The sequence below is a fragment of the Triturus cristatus genome, chromosome 8 (assembly GCF_964204655.1).
Source record: "Triturus cristatus chromosome 8, aTriCri1.1, whole genome shotgun sequence".
NCBI lineage: Eukaryota > Metazoa > Chordata > Amphibia > Caudata > Salamandridae > Triturus > Triturus cristatus.
Genome location: NC_140591.1, coordinates 662,965,834 through 662,988,141, shown reverse-complemented (window position 1 = coordinate 662,988,141; position 22,308 = coordinate 662,965,834).

Below are 22,308 nucleotides of genomic sequence, written 5' to 3'. Positions count from 1 at the left end.
GAGCGCGCCCGGAGGCGCTTAAACATCAGCTGGTTCCTGTGTGGAGCTGGGCTTCACTAACCAACTGTCTGGGGCCGGATAGACCTGCATTTTCTGCCGCGGACACTTTCGCTGCTGGGGCCCTGACGCTGTGTGTTCTCCCCCATCGCCGTTGCTCGCAACACCGCACGGCCGCCGTGGGGGGAGACTACAGCTCCCAGCCTGCACAGCGGCGACCAGCACCACCCACTTACTGCCTGAGCGCGCCCGGAGGCGCTTAAACAACAGCTGGTTCCTCCGCGTCGCGGATGCGCGCGGGCGGCGCCGAGCGGCGCTCGGGCAAAGGGCGGGCAGTCTGTGGCAGTCGTGGGCAGGAGGAGGCAGGGCTGGGCCAGCCCCCTAAGAGCTCATAATGGGTAAGCGAAAACATACTGTAACTACAGACCAGGGAGGCAAGAAGGCTAAGGTGCCTAGACACTCTGAGTCCATCATCTCTTACCTCTCATCAGCGGTGGGTGCGCTGACCAAGGAAATTGCAAATGCTGAATTGGAGCTGGGCTTACCCTCTACCTCATTGTCATTGCCTGCACATACTATCAATGCTGCGCCATTTGCCCCATTAGAACCGGAGGTGCTTATTGTAAAGGCCAACTCAACCGTAACAACCAATGCACCCACTGCGCCCCTTCTACCTGATGACATCCAGGTCCAGGCTTTGCCTGAGACCACACAGCCACTGTATCAAAAGGAGGAGGAAGTTGAGGGCAATCTAGCAACAGCCCAAGTGCGGGAGGCTACTCTCAAAGACCAGTTAGAGACATTGTTCACTGCCCGTATCGAGCCCTTATTGTTGGGTATCGCGCAGGACATCGTTGAGACACTGAACACTTGCCTTGCCGGGTTATTGACAAAATGTTCTTTAATTGATAAACTGGTCAAAGACTTCTCCTCAATCTCTCCCCAATTGACAGGGGAAGTGTGTTACGGGACCTAAGGCATAGTAATGCTAGGGAAACATCTGATCCTAGTTTGCCCAGTTGCGGGAGGGTCCCAGTCATGGAGGGGGCGGGAAACCCAATAAATAACAGCACTAATCTAAGCCCAGTGCCAGGGGGGACCAAGCTAAGACCTCAAAGGAGGAGCAGTAATCCAAGAAAGATAGTAGCAGATATGGGGCTAAAGGGTTGCAAATTAAACACCGATCTGCCCCCGGAGGCAGCCCCTCTAGTTGCAATCTTCATTGGTGTACCCCCTCTGGCAGAAGGAATGGGTGAATCGGCCCCTGCTTTAATTACAAAGGCAAGGTCATGGTGCGCGGAGGCAAGCAGTGGTGGGACCGAAATCGCCAATAAGGTGATATTTGCTAGCAGGGTAGGGTGGATTGGGAAACGAACAAAGAAAGTGCAGGGCGATTGTGTTATTGTTAATTTTGATTGCCCAGACTTGGCTGATAGATTATTCTGGGATGAGTCGGATATCTCAGGGACCGACCGTTTGAGACCTATTCCCCTGGGGTATTTCTACCCTCCCCCAACGCCAGCCCCCGGTTCTTGGGACAACCGCCTAGGGCGAGTTAGAGGGAGTATGTACTCTATAGCGGGCAGTGTAGGCCCAGTGACATTGACACAATATAATCTTGTGAGGGATTCTGGTACCCGGGCAGTTTTGGCCACACACCCTGTGCATAAAGTTAAGGAAGGCGAGGGTTTGGCTTTGATCAATCGATTTTCTCCCCTTTCTGACATTGAGGAAATAGATTGACAGCCAGCCCAAGCACAAGTCATTAGCCCTAGAACCCCCACTCCAGGTGAGCCTGAAGTATGTAAATTGATCAGCTGGAATATTGCAGGGGCAAGAGCCAAGAGGGGAGATATAGCCTGGATTGAGTTTATTAGTGTCCATGACATCATAGCGTGCCAGGAAACCTGGGATACTTTTTCTAATTTTTGGCTAGACGGCTTTTTTACCTTTGCTATCCCAGCTGTTCCCAGTATGTCTGGTAGGGCTAAGGGTGGTCTTATGTCCCTCTTTTCTCTGAATCTGAAAGGTACATTTAGGCAGGTTCAAAGTGGTTCATCAAACCTTTTAATTGTAGAATGGGCAGTTTCACCCAACTGCAACGTTCTCATAATTAATTTTTACAATTCCTGGGATAGAGATACAGAAACAGACCACTTAGATTGCTTGGACAATTTCCTCTCTATGTTCAGACAAAACAATCACACAAACTTTGAGTTGGTTCTATTAGGCGATTTTAATGTTCATCCATGTAGTGACCTGTGCGTGGTAGGAGATCAGGCGGATATGATGGCTATACAGACATCCCATTTCTAGCATTCTAAGGGGGGAGAAGCCCTTGAGAAGTTGCTCACTAATTATAACTTGTATGAAGCCGACATTTCGGAGAGCGGGGCAAGAACCGCCACTTATAAAGGATCAATCCCCGGTTCCATACTTGACTATATCTTCCTGACCCCAGGCTTTTTATCCAGAGTTGTGTCCTATTACGCAATAGTTTCAATCCACAGTGACCACAATCCTGTTTTGCTTGTGGTCTTGTGGGGTGAACGGCTGGACGTTAAGTCTCGCCTCAGCATTCCGGGACCAGCCTTATGCCCTACAGATCAAGGTAGAAGGCTCAAATGGGCGAATGTGGTGCCCGGGAATTTTATGCAGGAATTACTCCCTAAAATAGAGGGGCTAATGGGGATCTGTCAGGAGGAGGGTGCCCCAGCACACAAAGTCATGGGGGCGTTTGAAGGTATTTGTGCGCAAATTTCCGAAGCCCTAATGGTTAAATGCACCCGGGGGGTGGAAAAACAACATAGGTGGTTTGATGCAAAGTGCTCCAAAGCCCATAAGGCTTTAATGACGGCTCTGAAAAGTAATCCGAGCGATAGGACTGAGATCGCTGAAGCAAGAAAGGCGTATAAGGCCACCATTATGGGGAGAAAGCAAGTTTTAAAACAAGCGGCATGGGAGAAACTAATGTCAAGCGACGTTTTGCGTGACAGTTCTCAGTTTTGGGCCACCGTGAACCAATCCTTTTTCTCAGATGTGGATAAAAAGGTAATGGATTGTGTTATCCCGGATGAAAAGTGGCTTAACCACTTTAGAATAGTTTATGGTGCTAGTGACTTCGGTACTCTTAATAATCGGTGGGAGCCCCTAGAGTGTGCACCGTTAGTTTTTACTCCAGCTGAGGTGGAGAAGGCAATTTTGTAGACATCCAAAAAGAAAGCCCCTGGGCCGGATAGGGTCCCGGGTGACTTTTATATGTACTCCCCAAAACTCTGGGCAGGGGTCTTAAGCCATGTTTTCACAGTTGCTAACAGTAATATCTTTCCTAGCAGCTGGGCCACATCAGTCATCGTCCCAATTTTTAAGAAGGGCCAGCGCGATGACCCGGGGTGCTATAGGCCCATTTCCCTCCTAGACTCTGCTATTAAGATCCTAGGCAGAGTCTTACTCTACCAACTTAGAGAAAATATAGAGAGAAGGGGAGGACTGTCAAATGTACAGTATGGCTTTAGGGAAAAGAGAGGCACTGTGGACCAGTGCTTGAATCTCCATATGCTGATATCTAAATACACAGTTGCCAAGGAGGGGTCCTTGTTCTTGGCGTTCATGGACCTCTCCTCGGCATTTGACTTAGTGAATAGGTCAAAACTGTGGGTTGCCCTATTGGAGCTGGGGGTTGATAAGTCACTTGTGAACTTCATGGCATCACTCCACCAGGAACTTTTTGCAAAAGTAAGGGTTACAAAAAAAGGAAGGTGTACCAGTCAATTCAAATCGGAGAGAGGAGTGCGGCAGGGCTGCATCTTGGCCCCCCTCCTTTTCACCATCTATATAAACGGCCTTGGTAAACATCTTGAGGCTGTGGAGGGGGATGTGCCGCGTGTAGGAGAGATAAGAATACCTGCTCTCCTATACGCGGATGATGCAGTCCTGTTAGCACGCACCGGGGTGGCCCTCCAGCGTTTGTTGGATTCATTTGGGGCATTCATGGACCAGTTAGAGCTGAAAATTAATGCCAATAAGTCCCATACCATAGTGGTGGCCCGTCATGGTAAGAAGGGTAAAAATATTTCATTTTTTTGTAAGGGCGAGGTAGTGTCCAGGGTTACATCTTTTCCCTATCTGGGGGTAACATTCGATGAGAAGGGTACCTGGGGACCCCAGATTAAGATAAAGAACCTTTCAATGGTGAGAGCCACATCTCCCTTATGGGGTTCGCAAGTAGGCTGGGGGCAAGGCCAATGGAGGCCCTCTTAAAAATATTTAATGCTAAGTGCATCTCAATAGCCATATACGGTTCGTCATTATGGGGGTATGTTACCCAGGAAACCTTACAACGAGCAGAAAACAAGTTTCTAAGACATCTCCTCTCCGTTCCCCAGTCTACCCCTACCTTCTCGATCCATGAGGAGGTGGGTCTAGACTATGTAACAGATAAACTCAGATTGGCCCCCTTAACATGCTGGCTGAAGACATGGCTAAATAACGAATTATCCCTTAACCATGCCATCCTGCAGGATGTTATGTCTCTTGATCATATAAAGAGAATTCCCTGGTTGGAGTATGTGAGACACAGTTTTGTACAATTAGGATGTCCCAATTTATTTAATTTGCCATCTTCTATTAGGAAAGAGGATATTAACTGGATTAAAACACACTTCATGGGAAAGGCAAGACTGGCTCGCGAGGAGCACGAACTGACAAAAACAACAGTCATATCACATTATATGTTGATATCTTCCCCGTCTTTAGAGCCCTATCTTAGTCTTGTAACAAAGCCCTTCCACAGACATTTGTTAATTAAATTTAGATTTAATTTAATCCCACACATTCTAGGCTGTTATCAGTCTTGGAGCAAACCGGAAAGGGGCCCGCCGTGCAAATGCGATTAATTTTCCACTCAGGACACTATGCATTTTATGATGTTTTGCAGTTTATATAGGGTTTCCAGGAACAAATACCTATTACCTATTTTAAAAGAGGCAGGGTTTCTCCAAGTAAGGCCAGCCCTAGTTTATTTACAGTCTCTCTGCAGTATTCGTATTATATACTCTGTGGCTAGTTTTTTAGTGACAGCTCAAAGAATTAAAACAAGGACTCTGCCCGCTATTGATGCGGTATAAACTGGGAAAACTGTGAAGTGTGACCACATAATTTGTTTTGTATTGCCCACTTGCATTTTTGTATATAATGACTGTGCCCTGACCTGTATTTAAGAGTTATATATTTTAAATTGTTGTTTTATGGCTTTTATGAATTTAAAAATCGAATAAAGTGTATTTTGATTGATTGGTTATGCATTGCTAAGATCTCAAATCTGTAAGGACTTATAGCAGAAGATACAATCAAAAGTTTTTGCTGAAGACCTTCTTTTTGCTAGAGGAACATAAAAACACTGTCAGATGAAGGATGATAGTGGTTCTCATTCTTCCTCCTATTTCTCCACTTGTTCCTGCTCACTTTCTAAAGCCATAGGTTTTGCTAATTTCTGCCAAAATCAAAGAAAAGCAAATTTAGGTTAGGGCTTTGTATAATAGGTATGAATGTACAATCCCCTGGTATTACTGTGGGACAAGGAAGTAAAGACTCCAAAGACATGATGCAGCACTTCCTCATTAGCTCTATTGGTCCAACAGACATACCACATGGAAAGTTACAAAACAAAACTATTAAAATGAAAAATAACATTTAAAATCATAAACAGTTTTAAAAAATACAGTAATTCTAAACTATAATAAAATAAATGAAAACTTCAAAGGATAGCAAACAAAAAAAGTGTTAAAAAAACAACAAACAACTCCCCAACCCCCAAAAAATATACATCAATCTCTTCTTCACATATCCATAGGCTGTGTGTAGATGTGGTCAAGTTGGATGATTTCACAAAGTTGGGCACAACTTCTGTTCGGCAACACACCTTTTTGTCATTTATTAGGCATTGTACCTAATCCCGTACTGCATATGACCATGCACCATTTTTTCAACATTTCGGCCACCTGAAGAATACATTATACATCCTGAGTGCAGAGCATGATCAAAAAGCCCCAGAAATTCACTGCACCGGTTAAAGTGATGGTATGATTAAGTATGTAAATTAAAAATTAAAAAATAGGGGTCTCGTTACGATGGAGTGAGACGCATGCCGTGGGAGCTCCGGGCCACCGCTGTGGATTTAAGCTTTTTAAGCGGTGCTGGAGTCCCATTTGAACCGCTACCTGGGGTGCCTGACCTGCGGAGAGACTGGAGCTGCTGTGGGAAAGTTTGGCGCTCCCCTTGAACATCCAGCGGTGGCATGGACGGAGCAGTGGAGGAGTACTCCTTCCTGTGAGAGCGCAATCACCATCTTGGCATTCTTGGCCCGTGATCTTCAAGGCGACCTGGCTCCTACACTGCTCAGTGACCACGCATCGGGGGCATCCAGCGGAGGCAACTGGGACATGAGACAGAGGTAACGAGGCTGGGGCTACCTGTCGCTGACTTGCAGAGGGGGCACTTTCTGATGGCGACCCTACTAGCCGCCATCTTGGGCCTTCGTAAGGCCTAGACTTTGCGGCCTGCGCTCCGGGGGGAAGTCTCCCTACGCGGCTGGCCCCCAGAGAGCTCCTGACTGCATAGCCAGTTGTGCGGAGCGGGAGGCAGTGGAACGCTGGATGCCATGGGATCCTGACCCGGCAGAGGATACAGCAGTCGCCGCCTTAGGCCTCTTGGGGCTCGGGAAGCTTAGGATGGAATTAGACCCCCCACATTCCTGCACTGATGTACCGGGGTGCCCGCCGTGCCATCGGGGGCCCGGAGCAGAAGCTTAGGGGCCAGGACCCCTCTATGTGGGTGCACCGGGGGTGCGCTGCCATGCCGCCTCCATCACCGCTCTGAACTCCTACTGGTGGATTGTGGGGCATGCGGCCTGGCCTGCCTGTCTGCGGTTCTGTGGCGGAGGAGGGATCCCCCGGTGAGTGCCTGGTGATCGTCGCCGCCTAGCTATCCCCCATGGGCCGTGTGTGTCCCTGTACCTGATGGCATGGGTGCCTCTGCGGATCCTGGAAGTTCCCTGGGGAGCCATGGAAGGGGGTGCTCCTGCCCCCAGCTCAACATCACTCTGGGCCATGGGGAGCCCCAACATCGGCGACCCCTCCACAGCAGCCTCTAAAGACTCCTGTGAATCCTGTCCGTAACAACGGGTGGGGAGTATGGCGGCCTGGGGGGGCGCAGCCCTACCCCATGGTGGACTTGGCGCTCAGCGGAGAGGGTGCTCCTGACATTGAGGGATTGCCGGCCCTCCATCGGTCGCTGCACCTCCAGATACTGGCTGGTTCTTGTCCTCGGTGTACCCTCTGGAGGTGCTGGAAAGTCACCCCCTGCCTCGGGGAGGGTGAGGACACCTGTGGGGTGGACGGGCCCTGGACTTGCGACGAACGCTGGGATCGGACCCCTGGAGGTCCTCTCTGCCCCGGACACCGACCTCCATTTGGTGCGGGAGACTCACCTCTGAACACCCCCGCAGGGGGACACTGGCACGCTTAACTCGCATGGGCTTGATCTTGGGGCCTCAGCTGCGCTGCCCCGACCTGTGCGTTCATGCAGGAACTTAAATCTGAAATTGGCTCCCTTAGAGCGGAGGTACAGTCCTGCGTCAAGGAACTAAGGCGAGACGTTGTGGAGCTTGGAGGAAGAGTGGACGACCTCAAAAAAACTGTTGATGCTCACACAGAGGACCAGGAGCAACTATGACAGCATTGGGCCATCCTGAACGAATAGCACATAGAGATGCAGATCAAGCAGGAGGACTTGGAAAAGAGGGGCCGCTGCAATTACCTGCGCCTGAGGGGGATCCATGTTGGGGCAGAGGGCTCGGATATCATGACTTTTGTGGCAGAACTACTACAAAAAATCAGAGGAGATGACGATGCACCTCCGCTGGCCGTGGACCGCGCCCATCGGGTGTCTGGCTGCTCTGGCCTCATTCCTGACATTCTGACCCGGTCCACTTTTTCACTGAGAAGGAGGCCATCCTCAAGGCGGCACTATCCCAAGCAGAGCTCACCTTCAGGAGTGCTACCATCCAGCTGTTCCAAGACCTCACACCCACCACGCCACGTCACGACAGTGACTTCAAACCCATTACTGACAAGCTACGGGAGCTGGGGATCCGGTACCAGTGGGGGCACCCGTTTGCTATCATCTTCCAGTGGGAATCAAAGCGCCGGGTACTGCGGGTCTTCCAGGAGGCTGCGCAGCTGCTCCAAATTCCGGTCACTCCGCCATCCAGCCCATCAAGACTGTCCTCCCTAAACATGAACCCACAAAGCCTCAATGGGCTAAAGTGCATTGCTCCAGGTGTCCGTCCTACTGGCTAGAACGCGCTTCATCCCAAGCGAAACAAGACATCATCCAGCACCTCTGTTCCTTAGATGGTAAACGCTCACCCCCGGGCTTCCAACCTTCCGAGAAGTAACTACTAGGCACCCCTTCAAGCTATCTGGATAAACACCACCCGTGCAGACCCTTCAAGAGAGTTATACTGGTACCCCACTCTCCTGACATGATCGCCCCTTGCCTCAACTGCACTCCATCGGCAGTTCCGGATCGTGCCCCTGGACGGCGATGCTGATCTTCTGAGACCCATTCCTCCTCCTATTCCTCGGAGAGTGACATCTATGGCATTTGAGTCTGGCTTGCTACCGGACTGGAATAGGCCCTGTTGGCCCTGTTGGTCATTGTTATCTCTTGCTACCTTGTCTTTCCTCTTTTGCTCCTCCTTGTCTCCCCTTCATTTCTTCATCCTTCCCTTTGGCGGGAGGGTGGTCCTGATTCGGTCGGGAGTTCTTTCCTTTGTGAATGTCGCTTCCTCTCCTTCTAGCACTGCCTTTGGCCCTGAGATGCACTCCCACTCTTCCCCTCTCCTTTAGCACTGCATTGGGGGTATGGGATTATGCTGCGTCCTACTCCAAGTCCTCTGCTCGTGATGGCGCTTGTGCGCAACCTGCCTGAAACATGACCTCCATCCCCTGTCTGAAACTCCTCTTCCTTAAAGTAAAGGGCCTAAACTCCCCTAACAAGCGCCGTCAGATATGGTGATATCTCTTACAGCAAAAAACCGACATCATATTCCTGCAAGAGACCCACTAGCTGAGGGAGGATGTCTCTTGCATGTCCCACCCTCGATATCCCCTCCAACTCTGGGCATCAGCAACCTTTGTAGGACAGGCATTTGCCAGGAGGACTCCAGGGTGACCCGTAGCAAGGATGGCAGATTCCTCAAAGTGATGGTCAAGACCGTGCAGCGGACCCTTACCTTATGCAATATCTACGCACTGAACCAGGCTCAGGACTACTTCCTTAGGGGTTTATTGTGGGAACAGATATCACACGACGACTCTCACCTCATCCTGGGGGTTACTTCAACCTGGTCTGGGAGGCGGAACTTGACTGCAGCGATGGCTCGTTCCATGGGGCAGGGGCTATGTCATCTACCTTAAAGAGACACCTAACTGACCTTGGCCAATTAGATATATGGCATTATCACTCTCCAGCTACCCACGACTATTCTTACTATTCACACGTTAATTGCAACTACATCTTCGTTTCACACTCCCTTGTCAAAGATACCCTCTCAGCGTCCATGTCCAACATCTCTGTTTCTGATCACGCCCACGTGGAACTTCTCCTTCAAGACCACTTCTCTTGCTCGAACCGCTCTCCCCAGTGGCGCTTCCCTGCCCACGTCCTCCGGGATCCCGTGGACGCGGCGGAACTTCGGCATGCTATTATGTCCTACTTTGAGTTTAATGAACCTCCCTGAGTCCCCGCTCCCTATGGTCTGGGACGTGTTTAAGGCCACGATCCAAGGCTGCATTACATCTATTGCCATAGCCCTGGCGCGAGTAGCCCGCCTTTTCGAAGATAAACTCTCTCAGGATATAAAGACACTTGAACGATTGGACCAGGAGCATCCCTTGGCATTTCATAAGAGACGCCTCGCTATGCTTCAAGGCCAACTGCGGGCACATAGAACCAATAAAGCAGAGCACGCCCTCTTAGCCCTAAAACAGCGGTATTATGAGGGGGAGACAAGGTGGGCCGGGTCTGGTGCGTCGCCTCCGGACACGAGCCGCCAGGGTACACATCGCTAAAATTAAGCTAGAAGATGGTACCTAGGCTACCACCGAAGCAGCTAAATTAAAAGCTTTTCAGGAGTACTACTCGTCCCTCTATACCAGGGAGTCGTACAGCCCGGAACAGGTGCAGGCTGCCCTGGAGGCCTGTGAATGGTCTCCGATGAGCCGCTACCATGCTCAGCTACTGCAGGAGCCTATCCCCACAGAGGAACTTGTTGGTGCTCTGAAGGACCTTCCTCTTGGTAAATATCCAGGACCAGATGGCCTACCTGTCTCTTTTTATTGTGCTTTTCTCCCGCAACTTAAGTCCCGTCTATTCCGCCTCTTTAATTCTTTCTCAGACATGGTGGGGCCCTCCACATCCATGGCCATGGCTGAAATCGCCTTAATCCCCAAACCAGGAAAAGATCTTACGCTATGCTCCTCCATCCCTCACATTGCGCTCCTCACCACGGACCTTAAACTTTACTCTAAAATACTCGCCAAGTGACTTGACCTGCACCTTCCTGGGCTCATCAAACCTGATCATGTAGGCTTTATCTACCACTGGCAGGGTGCAGATAACGTGCGACGTGTTTGCACATTTAGCCAGGAAGGTGCACCACTGGAAGATTCCCTCCTGCTTGTTGTCACTCGATGCTGAGAAAACATTTGACCGAGTAGATTGGGTATTCCTTCGAGCTGTCCTACATAAAATAGGGCTGGGCCCCCAGATGATCGCTAGAATCATGGCTCCTTATATCTCCCCTCAGGCTCAGGTGTGGCTCAGCGGCCAACTTATGAGCCCCATCTCTATCCACAGGGGCACCCGACAAGGGTGTCCTTTATCCGCCTCTCATTCACACTCGTAGAAGAACCCCTTGCCACCATGATTCGCCAGTCCCCGGATATCCATGGCATTAAACTTGGGGGGTTAGACCATAAAAACGCCTTGTTTGCAGATCATCTTCTCCTTACATTATCGCGCCCACGCTCCTCCTTACCTGCCTTGCACAGGCTGCTCCAATCGTTTGAAAGGGTCTCAGCTCTCAAAATCAACCATGCAAAATCATGGGCTCTAAATCTCACGATTTCCGCTGAGGAAATCCCTGTACTCCAGTCTCTTGTCCCCTATCAATGGGCATCCTACTCCATCCGGTACCTGGGGCTCAACCTGACCCCCGATCTGGCCACGTGGTCTCAAAAGAACTGGCTGGAGTGTAAAAAGGTTGTCTTAGCAGACCTGAGAGCATGGAAATCCCTCCTGTTTTCTTGGTTGGGGCGCTTGAACACGGTCAAAATGTCAGTACTCCCAAAGATACTTTATCTTTTCCAGACCCTTGCCACACCCATCCCGCAACATCAGATTCATTGCCTCTGCATTCAGAGAGACCCTTGACCTTGCCTGGTAGGTCGCTCCCCCCGCTGCAGCTCTGCCTGCACCCCCACTGATGACTACTGCCGCCGCTGAAGTCGAGGCCCTCCACCACCCGCAGGCTTCCACCTGCGCCTCATCCCTGGTGGCCAGTGGTGGCCTTAGGTTCGTTTCCACTCTGTTGTGCCTGTAACTCTGTCTGCCCGCTCCTCTTCTGTGCCCCCCTGCCCCCCGCTCGCCGCTTTGCTTCTGTGCCCCCTTCTTGATTCTGTACCCCTTTGCTGACTTCTGTGCCTGGAACTCTGTCTGCCCGCTCCTCTTCTGTACCCCCCTGCCCCCCACTTGCCGCTTAGCTTCTGTGCCCCCTTCTTGATTCTGTACCCCTTTGCTGACTTCTGTGCCCCCTCTTTGATTCTGTGCCCCTTTTGCTGACTTCTGTGCCCCCTCTTTGATTCTGTGCCCCTTTTGCTGACTTATGTGCCCCCTTTTTTGGTTCAGTGCCCCTTTGCTGACTTCTATGCCCTCTCTTGGATTCGGTGCCCCTTTTGCTTACTTCTGTACCCCCTTTTGATTCCGTGCCCCTTTGCCTGTCTACTTCCCGCGGCAGCTCCGCTTCTCAGACCCCGTCCCCGCTGCTGCTTCCCCTGCGGCCCCACCCCCTCAGTGCCCATTCGCTGCCCCTGACACACGCCTCCCGCCTCCCAGCTGCTCCTCCCTCCCCCCTCCCCATATATGGCGGCCGCTGTGCGGCCTCGCCCAGCGGGCGCGCCGCTGGCGCGCCAAAGGCGTGCCTAAGGCAAGCCAGTCTGCGCCTGTCCGTGCCAGGACCGCCGCGCCCAGCGCCAGAACCCCTGCCCCCGCACCAACCAGGAAGACCGCCTCCGCTACGATGCCAACACCCTCGTCGCTCTCAACCCAGGAAGAACCCACACATGCTGCAAAGCCACCCCGAAGCGCACCCACGGTCCCTTCGCCTGCCAGAACTGCAGCTTCTCCTGCCTCGAAGGCTCCAAGACACCCGCAACGACGGAACCCAACCAGCTCAGATGCATCCTGATCAACACCCGTTCCCCACGCAAACACGCCGTCGAGCTCTGGGACCTACTCGACACCGCATCCCCGGACGTCACCTTCCTGACCGAGACCTGGATGAACAAAGCCTCCTCCCAAGACATCGCCATAGCCATCCCCGACGGGTACAAGATCACCCGCAGAGACCGCACCAACGGAGCCTAAGGAGGAATCGCCATCATCCACAAAAACACCATCAGGGTCTCAACAAACACCAACAACACTCAGCACCGCCGAACACATGCACTTCCAGATCCACACGGACCCCAAGACCACCCTAAGAGGCACCCTCGTCTACAGACCGCCTGACCCCGCTGACCTCATCAGCACGCAGGCGCTGACCTCCACCGACTACATCCTCCTCGGAGACCTGAACTATCATCTGGAGAACAACAATGACAACAACTCCTCCACCCTGATCGACAACCTCGCCAACCTCGGACTTAAACAGCTCATCACGGCGCCGACCCACATCGCTGGTCACACACTTAATGCCATCTTCTCCTCAAGCCCCGACGTCACCTTCAGCCACGCCTTTGAACTCACCTGGACAGACCACCACTGCATCCACTTCTCCTTATGAAAACCCCTCACACACCACCGCATCCTACAGATCCCCCACCAATGCTGCACTCAACCCACCGGCCAACCCCACGAACCCCGATGATGGTGCACTCACCCTCGGACGCTGGATGGACGACTGCGCCTTACCCCTGCTGAAAAAGCCCACCAACAGAGACACCAGCAAAAGAGCCAGCTGGTTCACCCCGGAACTCCTTGCTTCAAAGCTCACCTGCCGGAAATTGGAGAACATATGGCACAGCGACAAGGCGCCAGACAGCCGCGCTGCACACAAAGACGCCATCCGCAACCACCATCACCTCATCAGGACTGCCAAAAGGACTTCCTTCACAGACCACCTTGACAACAACGCACACAACAGCAAGGAGCTCTTCAAGATCGTGAAGGAACTCTCCAAGCCCAGCTCCAGCGCCAACGACATCCCGCCATCGCAAGCCCTGTGCGACTCCCTCACCACCTCTTCCACCGAAAAATCACCAACATCCATGACAGTTTCAACCCCCAAACAACCCCTACAGGCCTCGACATGCTGGACCCACCGCACCCCACTGACCACAACTCCCTGACAACCTGGGCCAACGTGAGCATCGAGGACACAATCAAGACCATGGGCACAATCCACTCCGGATCCCCGTCCGACCCTCTCCCACACCACATCTTCAACAAAGCTGGCAGTTCCATTGCACCCCACCTGCGCAACATTATCAACCTCTCCTTCAAGACCGCTACCTTCCCTGAGAACTGGAAGCACATAGAGATCAACGCCCTACTGAAGAAACCCAAGGCGGATCCGAGCGACCTCAAGAACTTCCGGCCCATCTCCCTGCTTCCGTTCCCAGCAAAGGTCATCGAGAAGATAGTTAACATCCAGCTCACCCGTCACCTCGAAGACAACAACATCCTGGACCCCTCCCAATCAGGATTCCGCAGCAATCACAGCACCAAAACCGCCCTCATCGCCGCCACAGACGACATCAGGATCCTGCTAGACAACGGCCAGATGTCGGCCCTCATCCTCCTGGATCTCTCCGCCACCTTCGACACCGTCTGCCACCGCACACTACGCACGCACCTCCATGACGCAGGGATCCGAGAGAAGGCCATGAACTGGACCACCTCCTTCCTCACCGGCAGAACTCAGAGATTCTGCCTCCCCCGTTCTGATCCGAAGCCTGTGAGATCATCTGCGGCGTCCCGCAGGGATCCTCCCTCAGCGCGACGCTGTTCAACGTCTACATGGCACCACTAGCACGCATCGCCCGACAGCACGACCTCAACATAATCTCCTACGCCAACGACAAGCAGCTGATTCTCTCCCTCACCAAGGACCCTCTCACCGCCAAATCCAACCTCCACCAGGGGATGAAAGCCGTCGCCGACTGAATGAAGGAAAGCCGACTTAAGCTGAACTCAGACAAGATGGAGATCAACATCCTCAGGCCCAACCCCTCAGCATGGGATGACTCCTGGCGGCCCGCATCACTGGGGCCTCTACCAACCACTCACGCAACCTGGGAGTCATCCTCGACTCAAAACTCACCATGACCAAAAAAATCAACGCAGTCTCCTCCACCTGCTTCAACACCCTCCGCATGCTCCGAAAGATCTACAGATGGATCCAGACAAACACGAGGAAAACTGTCACCCAGGCCCTAGTCAGCAGCAGACTCGACTACGGAAACGCCCTCTACGCCGGAGCCCCAACCAAGCTCATCAACTGACTGCAAAGAATCCAGAACGCCTCTGCACGCCTAATCCTCGACGTCCCGCGCCGCGACCACATCACCCCCCACCTGAGGAACCTGCACTGGCTCCCCGTCGACAGAAACATCTCTTTCAAGCTCCTGGTCCATGCACACAAGGCACTCCACAAAACCGGCCCAGCCTATCTCAACAGTCGACTCTCCTTCTACGTACCCAACAGGAAACTTCGCTCCGCTGACCACGCCCTGGCCACGGTCCCGCGCATCCATAGAACCACTTCCAGAGGCAGGTCCTTCTCCCACCACGCTGCCAAGACCTGGAACACCCTCCCCCTCAACCTACGACAAACCAAAGACCTGCTGACCTTCAGGAGACGACTCAAGACCTGGCTCTTCGACCAGTAGCAGCAGCAACCCCCCCTCTCAGCGCCTTGAAACCCTCACGGGTATGTAGTGCGCTTTACAAATGATTTGATTGATTGATTGCCTTCAGTGGGAGTTCGTCACATTCAGTTGGGGAGGGAGTAGGCCGTGCTTCTCTAAAACGATACTCTTGTTACCGTGTGACGGGGGCTGGCTCGTCCAAATTTGTTGGAATATTATTGGACATCACATCACCGCTTTATTTTGGAATGGATGGCATGGGAGAGTGAGAAAGTCGGCCCTTCTGGGACCTTGCCTGGCTCCCGGGGGAGGCCCTCTCTCGTAGCGCTTATATAGCAGTCCCCACAAAGACGGTACTTGATATTTGGGATAAGACCTCACCTCCTTTCCATCGCCCCATAATCCCCACAATCCCATCGCTCACAACTTCCCTTTCCCGCCAGCCTACCACCCGCCTTTCTTCTCGGACTGGACTGAAGGAGGTTGTCGGACGCTTAGGGACCTTTTCACAGGGACGCCTTTAAATCTTTCGACCAATGTAAGCGGGACTTCCAGCTCTCAGAGGGGGCTAGATTGCAATACATTCAACTCAGACATTGGGTCCAGGCGTCATCCTTGACACGGGCGGCCACTCGAACTTTCATCCCTTTTGAGCGGCTGGTACGCTCTTTTGACAATTCCAGGGTCTTAATTTCTCGCACTTACCAAGTTGTCCAACACTCCCAGTGTACCCCTCTACATACTTATCAGTCATGGTGGGGGTCGGCTTCATACACCGACATCTCACCCACACAATGGGAACATTTGTGGCAGGATATCCCGTAGCATACCCCAGTGGGAAACCGCATACAAAGTCATGATACAATGGTATTACATCCCTCACAGACTGCACAAAATGGTTCCCACCTCCTCGCCTCTCTGCTGGCGCTACACAGGTACCCCAGGAGACTTTCTACATATCTGGTGGACATGCCCGCTCTTGACCATCTATTGGAAAGAGGTCCTTAGCCATATCAGACTGGTAATTGGCTACCCGCTGCCTGACAACCCGTTCACAACTGTTCTGGGCCTCCGGCCGGTGAACCTGCGCCCCATGACCAGCTGAGATTGGCATCTGAGCCTTCATGTGCTTGCTGCCAAGCAAATCATCGTTCTCTACTGGGAAAAAGCCGAAACGCCCCCAATCACTGTGTGGTTCACCCGCCTGTGGCACACAATGGCAATGGAATTACTTATGTCATGTCTGCAGCTTCGAGACACTAACTTCACTAAGCTATGGCAACCGCTGGTGGACTACTTCTGCAGACTGGAACATGCCCGTCTCCAGCACTCGAGGCTTCGGGCTCTACGCCTCTTTGAAGATGCTATATGCCCTCCGGATGCTGAGAGTCTCTGGAGACCCATTGACGGCACCGCCCAAACCTCCCCCTTGGCGGCGCTCTCACTGCAGGCCCGAGTGCTTCACCCTCCTCCTCAGCATAGGCAGCCCTGACCTGTTTGAAACCTACCCGCGATAAGCACTGCCCTGGACTGTCATAGCACTCCTGCCTTACCAACTCACGCTCCCAGTGCTATGACGCAGCTGATCACCCCCGCCTTACCTTGCCTCTACTATATCTCTCTATCCCCCTCTCTGCTTCCATGTCTTCCTTTTTCTTTTTCTCTCTTTACCGCTCTGCTTCTCAGGTTAAATATGTTGTTCTTAACTGGAACTGTGATCCCAATGATCAACTGTGCAATATACAACAACAGGCAAGAGACCGTTCTGCCAGAGCTTTGATTAGAGATACAGTGACTAAGCTGACATCGCTAACTATCTAAATCTTAGAGGTTAAGTTACAGTAGGCCCAACTTTACTGCCATGACCGCACTCAAAACTATCACTCCCTACTGTAAATACTGCTTCTGATACTACCTTAGTCGAATATGGCAGATGACGAGAATGAAGACTGTATAATGGACCTCGATTTCTGGCTGAAGCACTGTGTTGTAACATTGTGGGAGAACGGAAGATAGCATTGTCTGTAACTGCTCTTGTGTGATTACTCTAAATGTCAATAAAACAAGCTTAAAAAAAAAGAAAAAAAAATCTGAAATTCACTGAAAAAACTAACTTTAAAGTGACAGGGGAAAATATTTTCCAAGACATAATCTTTAAAAACAAAAAAAGTGCTGAAATGTGCCAGGTATAGTGCTGCCGACTAACTATAACTTCCACTCTACCATGCACTGCTTATGATCTTACATATTAAATGTAAGCATATTAAAGGCCTTAAATGGATAGAGCCAAGTGATAAACCAGGATGGTCAATACTTTGGATCAAATAGTTTGCCTACAGTTCCCAGACAATATAGTGGCATAATCAGCAGGAGTGCAAACTTCTGAAGCTGGCCAATCCACTTATTTGCGTTTATATTTTTAAATAAGGGGGCAGTTTTAGCACTAATTCACTGCAGAGGACATACTTTCCTAATGCTCCTCAAATGATTGACTGCCTTAGTTGCATACTGCTTCAAGCCCCCCTACAAAGGGTCATGTATCAAGCATCCGTCATTTCCTCAGAAGCCCTACTGCCTCTGACACCTTCGCTATCACCTGCCTAGCATGATTCACATCCAGCAAAGCCATGTCATGCCGCACCTTTTGCATGAATGAGCAAGTAAGTATTGCAGCCATAATACCCTGCCAATAGTGGCATGAATTAATTACCTAGACTAGGCTGTTTGGTTAAACTTTGCCACTAGTAAAGCCAGGAAACTTTTTCATGGATTAAGTCTCCTAACCTCTTCCCTATTATTCCTTTGCTTTGCCTCTCACATCTTTTGGGAACCACCAATCCTTGATCACACACATCTTTTAGGAAAATAGAACCCAGATTATCTCCTTGTCAAATATCAGCAGAAAATGTACGATGCCAGCCTGGATTGGGCTGATATAAGATTTTACTGTTGGGCCTGACATCTGCTCCCGCCCTGTGTAAAGGCAAAGAGTATTCTGAATATTGCATTGGCAACAAGTATATGATGTGGAATGAAGCACTGAATCTGTGATTGCTACATGTTAAAAACCAATAGACAGAGTTTAAAAATAAAATGGAAGCACCTGGAATTGTTTACTGGTTGCATTCTCTAAACAGTTAAATTAATCTTCCAAAGGTTGGTGTCATTGTACTCATAAGTCCATTAGTCAAATTGAGTGAAAGGTTAAGAAATGTGGCATTCGACCTCTACATACACATGTTTTTTGATTTTTAGATTTTTTTATTTTGTTACCGTTGGATCAACTTCTACAAGTATCATATCAAGGGAATTGACATGATAAGTGCTTTATTTGGTTTTCCTTTTTCAAAGGTCATGCCATTTAACCTTTGAGCTTGAAATACATTTTCGTGTTTTGATATAATTATTCCATTACTATTAAATCATTATTATAACTGTAGCATCATTTAAATCCTCATGATAAGTACTTGCATTTTTCTTAACCTCAGTGTACCTTTTTCCAAGTGTTTAAAGATCATTATTCCATTACCACTTGTTCATTTTTAATTATGTATCATCACGATAATTGCTTGCACATTCCATGGATATTTTGTGGCAGAGTCTTCTGATAAGACCTTTGACTTCTAATTACCCTTTTGTAACTGTTTCATGCTCAGTTTTCCATTACCATTTGATAATTTTTTACAAGGGTATGGTCATGGGAATCATCACGATAAAGACTTGAATTTCAGTGTAAAATGTGTGAGGGGTCATTTTATTTGACCTTTCGCCTCTCAATACACATTTCTACATATTAAAACGTATTTATTCTGTTATCATTTAATCCGTTTTTAGAAATCAGGTTTAATTTTAATCCTCATGATGTCAATCAATCAATCAATTAATCAACTTTATTCGGTTTCAGCATATAAAACCATAAAAGTTATAAAAACAAACATTTCATAAAAATAATAACACAATTCATCGCAAATAAATTACAATCCACATTAGTCCATGTTGATTCAAAACCAAAGGTAAAAAATTGAGTAAATGTACCCTTAAGCCTCGGATAAAATGTTTGAAACAATTAAAAGAATGGGTCCTGAAGCCTTATCTAAAGTGTATGCATTATGAGAGTGAACATAGACCCTGACCATTGCTAACATTTATTCAAGGGAAACCCTTGCCTTCATAGCAGATTTCAGGTAAACGAGAAAAAACAAATGCATTGTTTGTGCAACATTTCTCAATAAATGAGAGATGGACGGAATGGAAATGTCCAGGCAACACCTGGTTAAAACAAACGTTCATAAATGCTTAAAAACCTAAGAGATAAGGCTGACCGGATGGGGTTGTTTTCAGAATTAGGAATTTGCGGGCGCTAGGTTTCCTCAACTCCAACTCTTCCCTCTCAAGTGTCCTTAAACTACTAAAAGATTCCCTTATTAACCCCACATCCTTTTTAGTTACTGATTCAGGGATAGTATACAATTCAGCTCTACCTAACCTTACAAAACTGCTCTTAGTGTATCTGAGCCATGGTATGTGGAGGGCATGGTCAAGGGTCATACACTCTTATAAAATCAGTTGACTCAGCGAAGATCCCTAACATGAAGACATAGCTATTTCTAGCCATTAAATGTACATGTATACGTGTACATAACACTATGGAATATTTATACATGTTGGTAGAATTCACCATACGATGTTATTGATATAATATCTTAAAATGTCATATTGCAGAGACCAGACCGAGAGGGAAATTACGATTGGTTAATTTGTGTAGTGTATATCAATGTCATCTTTCAGAAACTTAACAGAGAAGAAGATTGACTAATTATGACATGAAGGCCTCAATCCGAGCCGAAGTAGAGGCTTGCACTGCAGAACAGAGAGAGAGGCCAAGAGTGTCTCCCTCTGAGCCCACGCCCTGCCCCAGGAGTCGACACACGTTACCTGGGGGGGCGCAAACCCACTCTCCTCTCCTCGTCCAGCGACTTGGGCCTCCGATGCAATCTCTGACTTCCCGGGCAATGGAAAGATCCCAGGCTGCACACAACACCTGCACTCAGAGTCACGAAGACTCGCGGGAACTCCAGGTGCACGTTAACTAGACAACTCCTCACAGGGACACACGCACACAGCAACGCTGAGACACACTTGATCTTCGTGTGCCCACGATCACAAGGTACAACATGCGCAGGTCTCAGGTATAGAGAGCACATGCACTCTGCGTCGCTGAGACACACTTTATCCTCCGGTGTCCCCGATCACATGGCACCTCTTGTGCATGTCTCAAGCAGTAGAAAGTACACACACACAGTGTTGCTTGAGACACACTTTAACTCCCGGAGCCCCCAATCTCAGGGCACCTCCAGCGAGGGTCTCAGGCTGCAAACAGCACAGGCACACAGTGTCAATGAGGCACACTCGCTCTCCTGGTGTGCACGATCAGGGGCCAATCTACACAAACGTCTCAGGCTTCCCCCAAGCACATGTACAAAGCGTCACTGAGACTTACTTGGCTCCTCGGCACACACGTTCACAGGACAATCCTCTCGAAGGACTCAGGCTAGACAGAGCATACACACACCGTGTCTCAGAGTCTCGTTTGGAACTCCCGGTGCCCAAGATCACAGAGCACAACTTGTGAAGGTCTCAGGCTAGACAGAGCACACGCACCCATGGCGTATCTGAGAATTTTCTCTGGAAAACAAGAGCTGTCTTATCCAGCAGTCTATTCAGTTATATCTTCCTTAGCAAAGGTTCCTCTTGATCCACAAAGTAGCTCCAGTCTTGTTCACACTTGAGCAAGCCATTCTCTAAAGTTCTGGGGTTTCAGCTCACATAGTTATACCCCTCAATGCCTTTAAAGTCTTTGTGTTACAGGGGGCACTGACCCCTGCTCAAACCAGTTCTGGGTGCCTCCCTACCAGTGACACCTTCTCCCTTTGATTAGCAGGGGTCTGGATTCTCACTCACTCAGCAGGAGATGGGACAATTGTTTTATAGCACCAGCCTGGGACTCTTAACCTCTAGGCCTACTCCTCCTCCTACACACCAGATGCAGGTCAGCCCGTGCTGTCTCACCTCTGCCCCTGGGTCAAGACATTCCCCAGAACCTATTGCTTTCAAATCCAGCCAGTCAATCCAAAACCAGGCAGAGACAAGCAGAAATGTTTAAAGCACAAAAACCCAGGCACTTCTAAAATAGTGACAAATTTGGAAACCGAGCAAAAGGGTTTATAAAAAGTCAACAATCATGTGAAATGCTAGTGCACATTAAAATGAAATATCTCAAATTAAATTCCAGGTATTCGTATTTTGTCTTTATTTCTTGAAAGAAACTTCTTCGTTGCAAGCCCACTGCCAGCCAACACGTGTTTCGTCCTGACTTTAATAGGTCACGGACTTCATCAGGGCTGGAGACAAAGAGATAACCGAGTTTCATAAGGAATTTGCTTAAAGTAACAACAGAAAATGTATAAACATTATAACATCAAGCACTAAGGCAAGATATGTAGCTAATTGGTGAGTTCTCTGTAATACATGTTCTATGTACAGGTCTTTTTGAGAGTACATCTCACTGGTGGTTAGCTTCACTTTACTGGCAGTTACTTTCATCTGGTTTTCCTCGGCTTTAGATATATCTCTTTTATATTATGTGCTTGGATTAAGCACAGGCCTCTAGCTTTACTAGTTTCCTTTTCTATTATTTCCTTTTACTTATTTTTATTTTACTAGACTATACTTATGCTCAGATGACTTCTATTTAATTCCATTACTACATATACTATGTTCACCGGGTCTTCTCTCTCCCTTTACAATCTGCACCTCCTTTCTGTAGTTTCCCCCTTTTCATTCTTCTATACACATTTTGATATTTCAAACTTTGTTGACTTTATACTTTATAATTTTGCTCCGACCACTATGTTTACCTATTAGGTTTTGTGCAGCTTAATTAGCTACATATCTTGCCTTAGTGCTTGATGTTATAATGTTTATACATTTTCTGTTGTTACTTTAAGCAAATTCCTTATGAAACTCGGTTATCTCTTTGTCTCCAGCCCTGATGAAGTCCGTGACCTATTAAAGTCAGGACGAAACACGTGTTGGCTGG